General features: G+C 44.4%; 1 long non-coding RNA gene across 1 annotated transcript in view; it reads right to left on the bottom strand.

The window, feature by feature from the left end:
* LOC146869852 (uncharacterized) overlaps positions 1-1,442 on the bottom strand; it is a 63,373-nt gene extending 61,931 nt beyond the window's left edge. Inside the window, exon 1 of the long non-coding RNA XR_014967976.1 lies at positions 1,272-1,442. This is a non-coding gene — a long non-coding RNA (uncharacterized LOC146869852). The remainder of the gene's footprint in view (positions 1-1,271) is intronic.
* Between the last annotated feature and the right edge of the window lie 13,877 nt (positions 1,443-15,319).

Here is a 15,319-nt window from a genome sequence, read left to right as displayed (position 1 = left end):
ATTATCATTTGGTGATCCACCCAATTAAGGAGTATATCTCTTGATCATAGAGACTATCTCCATGGGATACTCTCTTGCTCGAATAGATGGAAGGAGCTGAAGCCTACGATACAGAAAGACAGTAGTGTCTATAATTTGTGATCCAAAAAATTATAATGCAGTGCAAAAAAACTAATAAAGTAAGTGAAAAATGTGAAATCTTAAGTGTTGCGTTGGAGAAAAACCCATCTCTTATCAAGCAGGCTCCTCACACCCTTAATAAAATTAGTGCAGAAAATTCGCAGTATTAACAAATAACTGCTAAATGAGAGGTCGACATGTTTGAGCCCTAAGGGTAAATTACCCATGGCTTTCTTCAGGACCTATTTTTTATCAAAATCTTGCTACTGCCAAGTGTAGAGTGAAAGTGAATAAATCACACAATCTATTTGTTGAAGGTCGGAATCAATACAACCTTACATTGGTTTCAATCCTGCATTTCAAGGGGTGCACCAATCACCTAGAAAAACATAACAATTATCAACATCAACCCCTGTATTAGAGTGTACTTCTGAAGTTGGCCTGTAAAAACAGACACTTTCTTAAACCAATCATAGCGAAATGCAATAATGCTGGGCTTACCCTCACCTCACCTGGAACCCTTCTCGGGAATATGAGGCCCCACTCTGAAACAAGTATAGCGGAAAAAAGGGGGGCTTTATTAAAATTAAATATTAATGATTGCTCAACCCTTATGCTCATTCGTACTAAATCCAAAACAATGAATATAACACATAGTGTCCACTAAGGTACACCTTTTATAACTGCAAAACCAGTCTCAAAATTAAAAACTTGAACAAAACTCTTCCACATGAGAAAATTCCAACTTATCGCATGGTTTTCTCAGTCTTAATGGTTACGCTAATCTGAAAGTGCCGGGCAATGGTAAGTGTCTTGTAAAAGTTGCATGTAACACATACTTAACCACAAAGCGCCGGATGGTAATAGCTCGAGCCACTGTGGTGGCCAAAGCATACCTAGTGCAAAAAAACGTTCTCAGTTCTCACATTTTCGCTAGTCATGATGTATCAGCCCCTGATGATGGTGTAAATCGGGCTGCATATTACGTAAAATAATCCTCAATATGCCAAACGTCATAATTCGCGTACTTGTTATAGAGGACATCGTTGTCATAGCAAGGTAAAATGAAATAAAAGGGTGTCCGGTGAAAAAAGGCCCCCGTAACGAGAGAAGCCACCCGTTGTAAGACCTTGTGGGCCGCGTGTGCTTACCTGTCCGTCGTTGCCTCGAACGTCTTCTGAGTCGGGGAAGGAGGCAAGGGCGGGAACAGGCGCCACGCTTAAATAATTTGTATTAGCGCACCTGTTGGTAATTTGCGTTCGCCCAGCTCCTAATGATGTTGTTAGAGCAGACGTACGTCCTTGCAAAGCACCTCCTCTGTATTGGTTGTCAGAGCGAGGTGGTCTACGTCCACGGTATCGTAAGGCAAAAACTACAAAGTGATGTCATCATGTTACAAAATGTAGTTCAAAATGTCTAAATATACGATAATCTTGCCGTGTGATATTATGACAATGTAAAATGTAAACCCCCCAAAGCATGGGATTTATGCATCCTGATGTGTAAAAAGCATGCGTAATATGCGCACTAATCAAGGAAGGTGGAATACTTAAAGTACGAATAGTCATGGACATCGTTAGTGTCAAAAAAGATATATTCGGTGACGAGTCTGCAAAGATGCAGACCTCTTGTCGGGTATTACAAGATGGAAAACGCACCAGGCTACATTCCTGAGTTCCTAATAATGCTTCATGTTGATATTTTCATACAGATTTCCATCTATTTTTAATACTAGATAAAAAGGACTTCTTGATTAAGAATAACACAAAGTACCATGTCGGTAAATCTCAAAGAACACTGATGCACCCTCAAGAAAAACATGTTGGTCGTACTTATCTCATGTGCCTCTTCTGATTTATTATATGGCACAGAGAATAGCGGTGGTAGGTCAGAGTGATACTCGAAAGTGACTATCACTGCAATTGTATGTGTCGATGGTATAAATTAATATTGATATTAATGTCGATATTAATATGTCTCAATTGCTATTTACACAAAAATCACAGGCTGCACTCCTGAGTTCTCAATTCTACATAGTATAGAAGTTCTTGTACACGCTGCCATATATTTTAAATTGTACATTCAGTCGACTTATTAATTCAGATTGACACGACTGCACAAAAGCACCCTCTAAAGAGACGTATTGGTCATTATAATCACATTTCACTCTTATGATTTGTTAAATGGCTCAGATAGTTGTAGCAGGTCGAGGTAATGCTCAAAAGAAACTCCCACCTCCGTTGGTGCAAATGGATACCAACATTTTAGATTCACTAACCGACATATGTGTTACCAGGATGCTGTGTCACAAAGAAAGAATAGGAAGGAATATCGCTATGAAAGACCAGTATACTATGTCAACAGGGATGTGGCTATAAGCTGGTCCATGGTATGTCGTCATTTAGGCCCTGGACATCGCAGTGAAGCCTGAAAACCCATTTTTGTTCTTTTAGGAACAAGTACCTAGAAATGTCACTGATGTGTGATGGTATAGAGGGTTTTTCTAACACTGTCCATTGGAAATCTTCTGCTCCGTGGTTTATTTCGACAAAGTGTCTAGTTAGTCTAGTGGTGGTTTTCTTGCACCTAAATGTGCTTTTATGTTCAAGCATGCATGCCTTTACCTTCCGAGTAGTCATTCCGACATACTTGGTCTGGCACGGACAAGTCAGCAAGTAAATCAAATTACTGCTATTGCAATTTGTGAAATTAGATTGAACCCATGGTCTGCTGGTTCCTATATCTAAAGTTGTAGTATGTGTTGTCTGAGGGTAGATTGAGCATGTCCCGCAGGGGTGATGTCCTTCTACTGCCGGGAGACCCCATAATGTTCCTACTGACCTCCCAGGTGTGGGTTTGGGGCGTGTATGTATCAACCTGTCTCGTAAATGACCTGATCTTTTAAAGGCAAACAAGGGCGGGGCAATCTTATCACTGCAGCAATTCAGAATACGCCAATGTATGCTATTAGCCCAGGTACTGAACGTGTTGACAAAGGTCAACCGATCTTGTGTTGGTTTATTTATAGGTGGTTCCAAAAGGGCATCACGGTTGTTGTTAGTGGCCCGTTTCAAAGCTTGTTTGACAAGTTTACGTGGGTAGTGTCTATCTACCAGTTGTTCAGTCAGAAGTACCGCATGGTCCTTGAAACTCTTTGTAGTGGAACAGTTCCTTTGTACTCAAAGAAACTGCCTATAAGGCAAGTTGTCGCTTAGGGCTTTGGGATGTTGACTATCATACCTCAATAATGAGTTCCGTGCCATTGGCTTACGGTATAGTTCACTCTCTAAGCCCAATGGGGTGGCAAAGATGGACAGGTCTAAAAACGCCAATCTCGTCATGTTCATTTCGACTGTAAATTTTAAGAACTCATTACGCATGTTAAGCCATTGGTGGAACAGGAGAATAGACTGATGATCACCCCACCATACTACCAACACATCATCGATATAGCGCTTCCATAAGCGAATCGATTCAAGAAAAGGGTTGGTTGGAGTAAGGACATGTTCCTGTTCAAAGGAGTGTACATACAGGTTGGCCAAACTTAGCGCAAAAACACTGCCCATACTGGTCCCTGAGGTTTGTAAGTATATGGTGTCCTCATACTTAAAAAGTTGTCTTTCATTGCTAAACGAGCAAGGGACATGATGAAGTGTACCGGTGTGATAGATTTTAAATCAGTCTCCTCCAGAATGGAAGCCACTGTATCTAGAGTTTCATCTTGAGGAATAGAAGTGTACAATGATTCGATATCAAAGGAAACTAAAAAGTCTCTCTCGGTGTCGAATTCCATTTGTGGCTGCAAACATAGAACATTTTTCGTATCTTGAAGATACGTCGGCATCCTCTGTACAATTGGTCTCAGAAAATAGCCCACAAAGGTGGATAAAGGTTCAAATATAGAACCTAGGCCTGAAATTATTGGTCTGCCAGGAGGTGGTCTCTGGTTCTTGTGCACCTTCGGTAGGACATAAAAATATGGCATTACCGGGTACTTTGTTTGTAAATATTGGGCTTCGCGTGAAGTTATCCAACCTCCGTTAGATGCCTCTTCAATAAGATCTCCAATGGTCTTTCTGAGTCTCTCGGTAGGATCTACTGTTAAGATCCTATATGATCTATTGTAATTAAGCTGCCGAAGGCATTCGGTCCTATTGTCTGTTGTGTCTAGAATGACAATAGAACCCCCCTTATTGGCAGGTTTGATGGTAATTTCACTGTCTTTTGATAGCGATAACAAAGCTTGGTGTTCTGAACGCGGTAGATTATTGTAGGTATTGCGCTTATATTTGCACAGTTCAGCAATATCTCCTAGGACTGCTTTTTCAAAAGTCAGTACCTGAGGTGGTACTGTGTGTCCAGGAGGGTTGAAAGTAGAGCGTGTCCTCAGGCCTGTATTCAGTTCACTTACATCTTGTTCTGACGGTTGTTTATCTTTAAAGAAGTAGTGTAGTCTTATTTTACGAAAAAAAACTGTGCTAATTCGCACTGGATTTAGAAGGGATCACCCTCCGAGGTAGTGACAAAACCCAGTCCTCTATTAAGAACCAGTTCCTCATCCTTTGAGAGGATCCTCTTGCTTAAGTTTACTACGAGGCTGGGTTTATGTTGTTCCCTGGTTGTGTGGAGTTCTTTCTCGTGTTGCTCCGTGTTCCTGTATGTGGACCCGTAGTTTGGTCCCAATGTACCTGGGCCTGTGTATTTCTTCTCCTGCCTCTGGATCTTCGTGGGCCATACCCTAAAAAAGTCTGGTTGTCATATTCAGGTTGAAATGCTTGTAAGGGAGCCATTGGTGGCTGAAAAGTTTGTGGTGGATATCCCCATGGAGTGGGTGGCCACCACTGTTGGAATTGTGGTGTGATGTATCCCCTACGATTGTTAGACCTGTAGAATCTGCCTCTACCTCTATATTGTGACTTCTGGACACCTGGTCCATCAAAATCGTTGTAACCCTCATCGGAACTAGATCCTGAATAAGGGGACCCATATCTACTACCATTGCTCTTAAACTCAGGAGGGGAATAGTTCTCACTCGTGTACGGATACACTCTATCATGTTGGAATTTTGCCATATCTTTTTTGAATTTATCAATTTTGGTTAGTAAGATAGAATCTTTAAATTCTTTATTATTTTTGTTAGATTCATCTTCATTTTTCTTAAAGAGTGTCGCCGTGATGGTAGTTTTGATTTGAGATTCTAGAATTTGTATCTCTACCAAAATAGAATCAGTAACTCTCTTAGCTGTGCTAATAATTAAAATTAGCCAGTCGCGCGTACAGCGCCAGGCTTGTAGAAACAACCGCGGTGCATTGGTAACAACCAGCCCTGGAGGTGCACAACTTGCTCTTAAGTATTCGGCCATAATAGCACCGTGTATGGAGGAACATGAGTATGATCAAAACTTTTCCCCAGCCATCCCCTATGCTTATCGAAGGTGCATTAGGTCCCTCAAGAATACTAGGAGTGTTATCAAGGATCGATTGATACACAGCATCGTCATATGCTAGGCCACTAAATTCGGCCATCTTTGATTAAGCTCCTTCCATCTATACGAGCAAAAGAGCTTCCCATGGAGGTAGTCTCTATGATCAAGAGATATACTCCTTAATTGGGTGGATCACCAAATGATAATACTGATCACGATAACATATTGATGTTTATCCAAAACTCTGCTCTAAGAATTTATACCCCTGCCTTTATGTGCTTCTGTTTGTTTATTCTAGACCCCTAGTTCTCACCTTCTGTGGTTGATATGGTTCCTTGGGGTCCCAGTGATCCTACAAGCTCTAGGCACTGTGTCTAGTCAAGTTCTTATACCACTTTCTTAATATATGGTTTGGTCCGCCCCTAGGGCCCATTGTATATTGTGCTATTTACTGTCGCTTTAGAACTGTATTATTGTGTATCTTGGACTCTAATCTCATAAAGAGATTAGTAGTGAGGGTTTATAAATAAATACATATATTTTATATATAGCTTGTGTGGTTCTCCTTTCATTTAGTAATTAAAGAGGTTGTAATCTGGTAAACAAAGCTGCTTTACACTGCTTCAAGACTTAGCCTGAAGGCTGCTCTCCATAGCTACCACTAGGATAGCTTTCAATAAAGGTTGGCTTTAAACCTATCATCAATAAGGGTTGTTTGGACTGGTACAAGGTGCCCACTATAACTAGTGGACAGCATATACCAGGCCAACTTCTCACAATTTGGTATTGGACTATTGCAGGGGATTAGCTGACCTAGTGCGTTCTGCCTCCCACTAGGTTGGAGAAGACGCAGTTGCCAGGCATCCAACACAAGCGCATGCTTTGAATCCTGGAGATTGGGTGGTAGTGAAGAAACACGCCAGAAAGACGTGCCTAGAACCCAGGGGAGATGAACCTCGCCAAGTCATACTGGTCACTATTACAGCAGTGAAGTGTCCTGGGTTACCCAATCGGATACGTGCTAGCCATACCAAACGGGTTCCTGAACCTTCTGATGAAGAACTGACTGAATCAGTTGAAGTAGCTGAAGGTTGTGAAGTCGAAGAATCTAGAGTGATAGATTCCGAAATAGTAGACTTGGAACAACCAAGCACAAGTCAGGAGGGATGGATACCAGAAATTGATATCCCTGATATTATTGTCCAAACAAGAAGCAGAACACGATTAGAAAGACAGGACAGTAGTGAGGACCAGATAGGTGTATAAGAGCACGCTCAGGAAGAAGAAAATAAAGCAACCCTAGAATCTGAGCAGGAATAGATAGAGAAAGAAGAAGACACTCAGGTAGAGGTGACTGAAACTGTTCACAATCCTGAGGAGGGACAGATAGGAGAAGAAGAACCAGTTCAGGCAGTAGCCAAGCAAATTGCAATATGACCTGATCAGGACCAGTTAGGAAGAGAAGAACTAGTTTGGGCGGCAGAAGGAAAGCTAGTTGAAAACAGACCCAAACAGGGCCTGCTAGAAGAAGAAGAACACGTTCAGGCGGATGAGATAATAAAAAGACCTGAAAAGGAACAGATAGAGAGTGATTCAACTGGAAAAGAACAGATTGTGCCAATACCCTCTGAAAATAAAAGAACATTGAATAAAGATGAAGAGGGTGAAAGTGCAGTACAAATAAAAAGAGCCAGAAAAGGTGATAACTGGTCAGGAGGAGTGAAAAGACTGAGATATGTTCTGAAAAGAATAACAGAAAGACCAGAACAAGTGAATGAGATCCGAAGTCAAACTCGGACAAGACAAAAGAAAGAGAGAAAACTACGAAGAAGTCCAAGATTGAAATTTCTGAATAATAAATACCAAGGCCCTGAGTGGACCTACGTAATATTGGAAGAATTTGAGAATCTGAACATAAGTGAGGAATCTGAAAATCGGAATCCTACACAGATTAAAGAAAGGGAGTAAGAATTCCTTAAGTTAAAATCTGAAATTCTTGGTGCCAAAAGTAAGAGAAGAAATTATCTTCTCAGAGTAAAATGGCAAGAAATAGAGTCACTGAGCAACCGAAATGAAATCTTATACAAAGGCGTTTTAAAGCTTGCATATGTATTGTTATATTAATGATACTAATATGGTTATTTTTAAAACACAGCCTGTGCAGACTACCGCCCCATCTCCCTTATCAACACGGAGGTCAAAATCTTCGCCACTTTGGTGGCACAACGACTCCGCCCCCACTTGCAAGCGCTGGTTCACCCTGCCCGGGGTACCCGACATTGCATACGCCGCCTCCATCTCGCTCTTGCACATCACCATCACCTCACCCCGTATCTGGCCTTGCTCTATATAGATTTCAAGAAAGCCTTTGATACAGTAGATTGGGGCTACCTCGAGGATGTGTTGAAGAGGATGGGTCTCGGTCCCGCGTTCCAACGCCTCATCCGGGTCCTCTATTCTGCTCCCAAGGCAAGGGTCCTTATCAACGGCGTGTTCTCTGAGACATTTCCTATCCAGAGGGGCACTCACCAGGGCTTCCCGCTCTCGCCGCTTCTATTTGCATTAGCAATGGAACCCCTGGCTTCCCTTATCCGCCAAGACCCCATCATCCGGGGTCGGGTCGGGCCTGGGGTCCGAACCAGATCGACAAGATCGCCTTGTAAGCTGATGACGTCCTCCTCTTCCTGGCAGATCCCGAGAGCTCCGGCCCGCGATGCTTGAACGCCCTCTCTGCCTTCGAACAGATTGCCTGTCTCAGGCTCAACCCGGCGAAATCCACACTGGTCCCCCTGCACCCCTCCCGGGCATGCTTCGACTGGCAAGCGTCCATCCCCCTGCGTAGGCAATCATTCAAGTACCTAGGGGTGTGGATCGCCCTCCTCCCGGAGATCAAATGGGCCCTGAACATCACCCTTCTGGTCACCAGGGCCAAAGCGGACCACAGGAAATGGCAATCTCTCCCTTTCCACCCCCTTGACAGGAGTGCCCTTTTAAAAATGATGGTCCTCCCCCGCTTCCTGTACATCTTACAAAACATTACCATTTATCTCCCAGGTAGCTAGTTTCAGGAACTGGACGGGGTCCTTACCCAATTGTTTTGGGGAGGGAAGAGGCCGCAAATGTCCCTGGCACACTGTCGCATACCCCCCTATGACGGGGGCATAGGGGTGACCAATCTTCACCTCTACTACCTGGCCACACGGCTTATCCTGATCCACGATTGGTTCGTGGACAGCTGGTCCGACCCGGCGTATCGGGTAGAATTTAGGTCATTGGACTTTGCGCAGCTCCAAGCCTACCTGTACGGGTGCCCCGTGCCGCAGGCTCTTCCCCCGTCACCAGAACGGTGCTTGTGGCCTGGCGAGCCGCATTAAGACACGTAAAGTGGGACCGGAAACTCACCAGACAAACACCTCTGGGGTGTTGGGACGTTGCTGGCGGAGGTCTCGTCTCTCCAGGACTTTCGCAAATGGGACCACATAGGGATCTCGCTATTGGGAGACGTCTGGGTGGGGGACCATGTCAGATCATTTGCGGACCTAAAACACCGTTACTCCCTCCACTCCTCCCAATTCTACAACTATTTACAGCTGAGGCATACCCTCCAAGTTCACATCCCATCCCCCACATCCTTCCCAGAATTCAGCCCCGTGGAGATGGGGAACCTGGGCAGATGGGGGGGTGTCCCGGATTTATCGCTCTCTCTTGAACAACGGCCCGCATCCCTAGACCTGCTTTGTGTCCGCTGGGAGGGGTGGCTGGGTCCCTTGGAGGACGCGGATTGGAGCAACGCCCTTATGGCCCCCAAAACATTGACGACCTCCTCCAAGCTGCATCTAGTCCAACTCTATTATCTCCACGCGGCATACCTCACCCCAGCACGCCTGTACAGCGCCTGCCTGTGACCCTCCCCATCCTGCACGCGCTGCAGTCAAGCTCCAGCGGATTTTTACCACATGGTGTGGCAATGACCCGCCCTTGCGCCGTTCTGGGCAGGGGTGGAACTCGAGCTCACACAAACTCTTGGGCGGGAGGTTCCCCACGACCCGCTGTGCCTGCTCCTGGGGGTGTGTGATGGCCTTGATGGATCCCGGGCTGATAAGCGCTTCCTGGGAACAGCAGTGGCGGTAGCGAAACGCGACATAGCTGTGCTTTGGTCCCAAGCCAAACCTCCTTCTATACGGAGGTGGAGGAGGGGAGTGGACTGGTGTGGCACCCAGGAGGAGCCCCTCTTCGAGGCCCGGGGCTGCCCCGAACGTTTTGGCAAAATATGGGGCAAATGGTTCAACTTACTGCTGGTCTGAGGGGGTTCGTGATTATCCTGTATATGATTATCTATAAGCAGGTGTTGTACTCATCCCATGAATGCCTTATGAGTCTCTGTTGTCCTCTATTGATTGTACAGTGCTTAAATAATGTCAGAAGGAGTAACATACCACCACATACCACTAACAGATGGCATATCATGTAGTGTATTAGCAAGTCAGTTTTATTCAACTGGGAAATTACAGTATTATTATTCAAATTATTCAAACTTAGATGTAGTATTTTCAGAACTTCCTATTTGAAGGAACATGAGTCCAGTACTTAGTGCGCAGGGTGCACAGTTCATGGGTGAATTCTTCCTCACGATGAAGTCTATAGATTTAGTTAAAACACACAAGAGTAATTTAACTTGTACTTTACGATAAGAAGAAAAAGTATTTTTGAATTTAGTTGAGGAAAGAAGGCAAACTCATGTACCAACATGGGCTGAAAGGGAGGGAATTTATACCGCTGGCAAGGCTCATGCTGCGATGTCCCTGGACTTTGTAAGGATATGGAAGACCTGCATTCATAGATTGAAGACAGATTATAATAAGGTATTTATTGGTTCCAGTGACTGTGAACATAACTTCCTAATTTTGGGAGGTTGGGGACTAAAAGGGGGAACTGATCCAGTATTTCCTGGGGTTTACTATGTGTGTGGTAATAATGCTTATTATAAGCTACCTACACAATGGTACGGAAGCTGTTACCTGGGGATTGTATTTCCTAAAACTTATCATATTAAAAGAATCACTGGAAGCAATGAAAACACTAATGGACTAACACGAAGAAAGAAGGCTCGTTTTTCTGAAATAGTAGGTGATATATTTGGTGCACTGATACCTTCAGTGGGAGTCATGTTAAATTCACATAGAATTTGTCAATTATCAACAGTAGTTGATCGTCTATCGATGGATACTGCTGGGGGTTTCTTGATGATAAATACAGAAATGGTTGCAACTAGATCAATGGTTTTACAAAATCGTCTTGCACTTGACATCTTATTAGCAAAGGAGGGTGGAGTCTGTGGAATGTTGAAAGTCCAACATTGTTGTACTTACATTCCAGACAAAAGTAAAGAAATTAGAGGGTACATAAAGAATATTACAAAACTTCACGAACATTTGAAATCACTGGAGGTTGACAGTGTTTGGGAAAGACTAACAAAAAGCATTACTTCAATAGGGACTCGTTTTACTAATATAGGAAAAGGTCTTTTAGGTCAAATAATCCTGCCCTTAGTTGTGGTGACAATAATAGTATTAACAATAATGGTTTGGTGTTTTGCTGTAGAAGAAGAAAATATTGAATAAATAAAAAAGGAAGGAAAAGAAAGAGGGAAAACGAAGAGATAGAATTAGAAGAAATGAAAGGCAAGATCTATAAAAAGATGAGAGATTTTGAGAATAAAGGGGGAGAAGGAAAAGTGAAAGAGGAAATAGAACTTGAGGAATACTGAAGCTGGCATCTGTTTTGGGATGGGTATTTTATGATGGCACAAAATGCCATCAGAGAGGAGATTGATGGAGCAAGGACTCGTTTTTAAGAGACTTGCTTGTATTCAATTCTCTCGTCTAACTTATTAACATGAAATACTAACTATGTCTTGGGATTAATCATCACGCATTTCATAAACATAAAAGGTAGAGAAGTTTGCCTATGTGTTTACTAACCATTAATACGGATAGTAGACTAAACGCGGCTGTAACAGGGAAACCTTTACTGCGCATGCGTCAATTGCATCTACGCAAAGTGACATCTAACGGCTTTGAGGGAATTTCCTGTGCATGGGCAGAACGCATTAAAATGGCGTCTTTAAGACCCACATGCATGGCACCTGCTTTGCTGCTTAGAAAACGCTCTATTTACTATGCGGAGAAAGTACTGATAATTTAAGGGAAATAGAGTAGAGGTGGGTGGTATACAGTGAAACCATCTATTTTTTAAATTAATATTTTCTCTCTTTGACCTTTCCATTAGTTTGTATTTTGGCCTTCTCGCCATGACTTGAGTGTTCCGAGTGAAAGTCGTCTGCGCATCTCCAACCGAGTTGCACCCGGAAGGATGACACCATATTTTGAATCACAGCCAAGGCCGCAGACTGCTAAACCCTGGGAAACCAAAAGTCAAGAGTTCAACCATTTAAGTCATATGGACATTGTTGATAATTTGTTGCAGATATGAATACAATCCGAATGGCAAAATAGAATTGAATATAAATTAAGGGGATGGATTTATGAACAAAGGACAACATGGTGTGATGACCTAACGCCCCTTGCCTGTCCAATAAGAATTCGTATTGTTACGATATTGCAACTTTAGGGGGGTAGTACATGAATCCCAAAAGGTATAATTGGGGTGGTTTAGTTAGTTAGCTAGTTGTGGGTGTGTGTTCGAGAATGCGAGGATGCTGTGAGCCAGTGATGCTGTCGGAGGGACGAGTGATGCTGATGAAGAATTGATTGCAGAATTTCTTACTTTAAGCAATTGATTGGAAAGGAGATTGCGGAAGAATCTCGAGGAGGAAGAGAGTGACAGAGAGGGGTGCGACGAGTTGTCGGTTCTAGAGAGGTCCACTATCCTGTCCTGATTCCTGTCCTAAAGCCTTTGTCGCGTGTTCTGTTCCAAAGGACCTTTACCAGCTCTTTGGCCAGTGAGTTGGTCTTCACACCATCTTGGGTAATATAAAATTTGTATATTTCTGATGTACTGCTCTCTCTATCCTCTCCTTTCTGAGCAAAAGTCATTGCATTGATCTGAGAGTGTATTTGATTAATTGAATCTTCCTTCCTTGATTGATGGTGCCTGTGGTGTGCATTTGAGATGGTTCACTTACATTTCAAATTTAGATAAAGGTTTTTAAAACTTCTTGTGTCTGTGCTTATATTGCATATAAAAACGTGAAATTAAGGTTAGGTGCATCTTCACCATCAACTAGTTCCAACTAATTTGGTCCATTGACCAAATGGAAAGAACTTATTGGTCAGTGAAAGGTTAGTTAAGATGAACAACTAATCTTGAAGAATTAATCAACTCATAAAACTTTCCAAAACTCCAGCGGTTTTACCAGATATTGTGTGTGTGTGAGTATGTTTTGATGGGCCCAGGTGAGTATATGGTATTGGAGTATCTTTCGTTGGAGCGCCGCTGAATCATGAGCACATGGAAAGTGAAACTGAAATGAGTCTCTTAGCTCATTTCAGTTTCGGTTTCACTGAAATGACGTCAGCACAACGTGCATGTTGATCGTCATTTCGGGGAAACCAGGGGGGGCCTTAGGAGCTGGGGAAGCTCTTCCCCAGCTCCCAAGGCTGTTGGGGGGTAAAGGGAATACCTCTGGTGCCGGCACCCGAGGGATTTCCTGTGCGGGAGCCGTCTGACGCACATGAGCACTTATGTGTCGGACGGCTCCTGTGTATCCAAAGTATAGAAAGGGTTAAGAAAATTATGATTAAGATTCATATTTTTTCGAATTGCACGTCAGGATTGGAGGTGAGGATTATGCATATCTTTCTTTGTTTTTTATGACCACAGCAGTTTCAAAGTTAAACAAAAAAACACTGTAAAACTTAAAATCCCATAAGTTCTTGGGAAGTGTCCATATTAACCATTAACCAATATCAGTACGATCTGTCTATTGTATACATATCTCCGTTGTCTGCAGTCCTTTCTCTTTCTTCACTGCTGTCAGTTAAGTCCCTCTTTCCATTCACGACTCTCTTGGGGATTACGGTTTTTGGGGGGATTAAGAGCTTTATTATTATTAGGATTCACTATTCAGGATTGTTCCCTTGGTAATCGCTAGATTTTGTATCAGGTTCACTGTGAGCGCATTCGCACAAGATAGCAGAGACAGGCGGCAGGCTCTAGCCCAAGCGCATTTTTTTCGTAACACAGCGGGTCCACTAGGGGCGATATTTCGTGCCACTAGCAGCCTGTTGGACACATCGCGATGTGTGAGGCAGCGAGCTGTGCATAGAAGCGCTCCCCAGACTTGCGACGCGCGATAGGGAGTAGCAGTGGGCATTTACATGACCACATCACTGTGTGGAGCCTTCCTCCCTACCAACTCTTACAAGACACTGCGAACGCGGTGAGACCTACGGCGTGTGGCTGCCTGGGGAGTCGAACCAGGGATTCTCTGCACAATCATGAGCACCTGCGAGAGGGCTACCCCATATATGTTACAGGGAGATTTTGACTGTTTTGGTGCTCTCGTCTCTATTTCTATGAATCCCTTCAGGAATCACGATTACTCCCTCGAATTGGCCTCTGAAGAGAAATGGCTCCCACATCGCCAGCTTCCTGCAGGGGTGGACATCACAGGCAATTTCTAAGGCATTGGCACCCCTGCAGGAAAGTGTGGACAAACTAACGTCCCAGGTTCCTGGGACTTCTGGGATCTTAGATGACATGGGGGCAGGTCCTAGCGGCATGTCAGCTTCTACTTTTCTAAAGGCCCATAAACGTGGTGCCGGGAACCTGGAAGGTATCGGCTGCTTATCGTACGACTTCCTTAAGAGTGTGCACACGTTAAGAAATGCACCCTACCAGGAGGAATACTAGCCCAGGAATACTGGTGTCACTGTTGCACCAAATTCTGACCCTAATGATGGGTTTTCCGATATGGAGGAGGGTGGACAGACGAGGATGGATCCTCAGATGAGTAGGATTCGGGAAGGCCTTTGGCACCCCGCCTCGGTGGCCTCTGGGTCCTTTGAAGGGGATTCCGACTCTGCTGACATTTTCGAGCCAAAGGGGATATGCCACCCAAGATCCTCAGAGTGGCTCCCGGATCAAAAGATGGCAGAATATGTTGCAGGTAAGATACGCCAACCCATAGACAGAGAGGTGCATGCACACCTTCGGGGGAAATGCCCTAGACCGTCCTTAAAAGTGAAGGTGGCAACCACCACTGAGATTGATCATAAGTTATACACCTTCTTTGCTAAATACATGAAGGATCCTAATAAGGGCATTGACCGCTCCTGGACGGTGTGCCAAGATAAGTTACTCAATGTAGTAGGTCCATTAATGAAAATAATTGAACTGCCGGAAGGGGAAATCCCTACTCACAGATGTGGTGGCTGGGTGGGCGCAACGGGCGATGTGCCTTCTTGGCAACGCCAACTCCTTCAGAAGATTGACCCGAAGCTGGGGAAACTCTCCTCATCGTAAGCTGTGGCCATGGGGGGCGTGGCTAAGCACGCGATGGAAGCGGACGTGCCCGGGTAGAGCTCCCGATCGAGCCCTCCTGCCCCGGGCCGCTTCTCCGCTGCAACAATCCTAAACGTTGCGGATTTGGCCGGCGGGCCCTCCACGGAGCCTTCTCCGCCACCTGGCCGAGTTTGCGGCGAATCGGCGGTGGAACACCGCGCCGGCCCTGCGGACGAGGCCGCGACCGCTCTACAGGACGCGCGGCCGCGGCTGGCGGCTACGCGAGACCGGGGCGCTGCCCTGTCCCT

This window comes from Triturus cristatus, chromosome 1_1 (genome assembly GCF_964204655.1).
Source record: "Triturus cristatus chromosome 1_1, aTriCri1.1, whole genome shotgun sequence".
NCBI lineage: Eukaryota > Metazoa > Chordata > Amphibia > Caudata > Salamandridae > Triturus > Triturus cristatus.
This window is presented reverse-complemented; position numbering and strand designations above follow the sequence as displayed.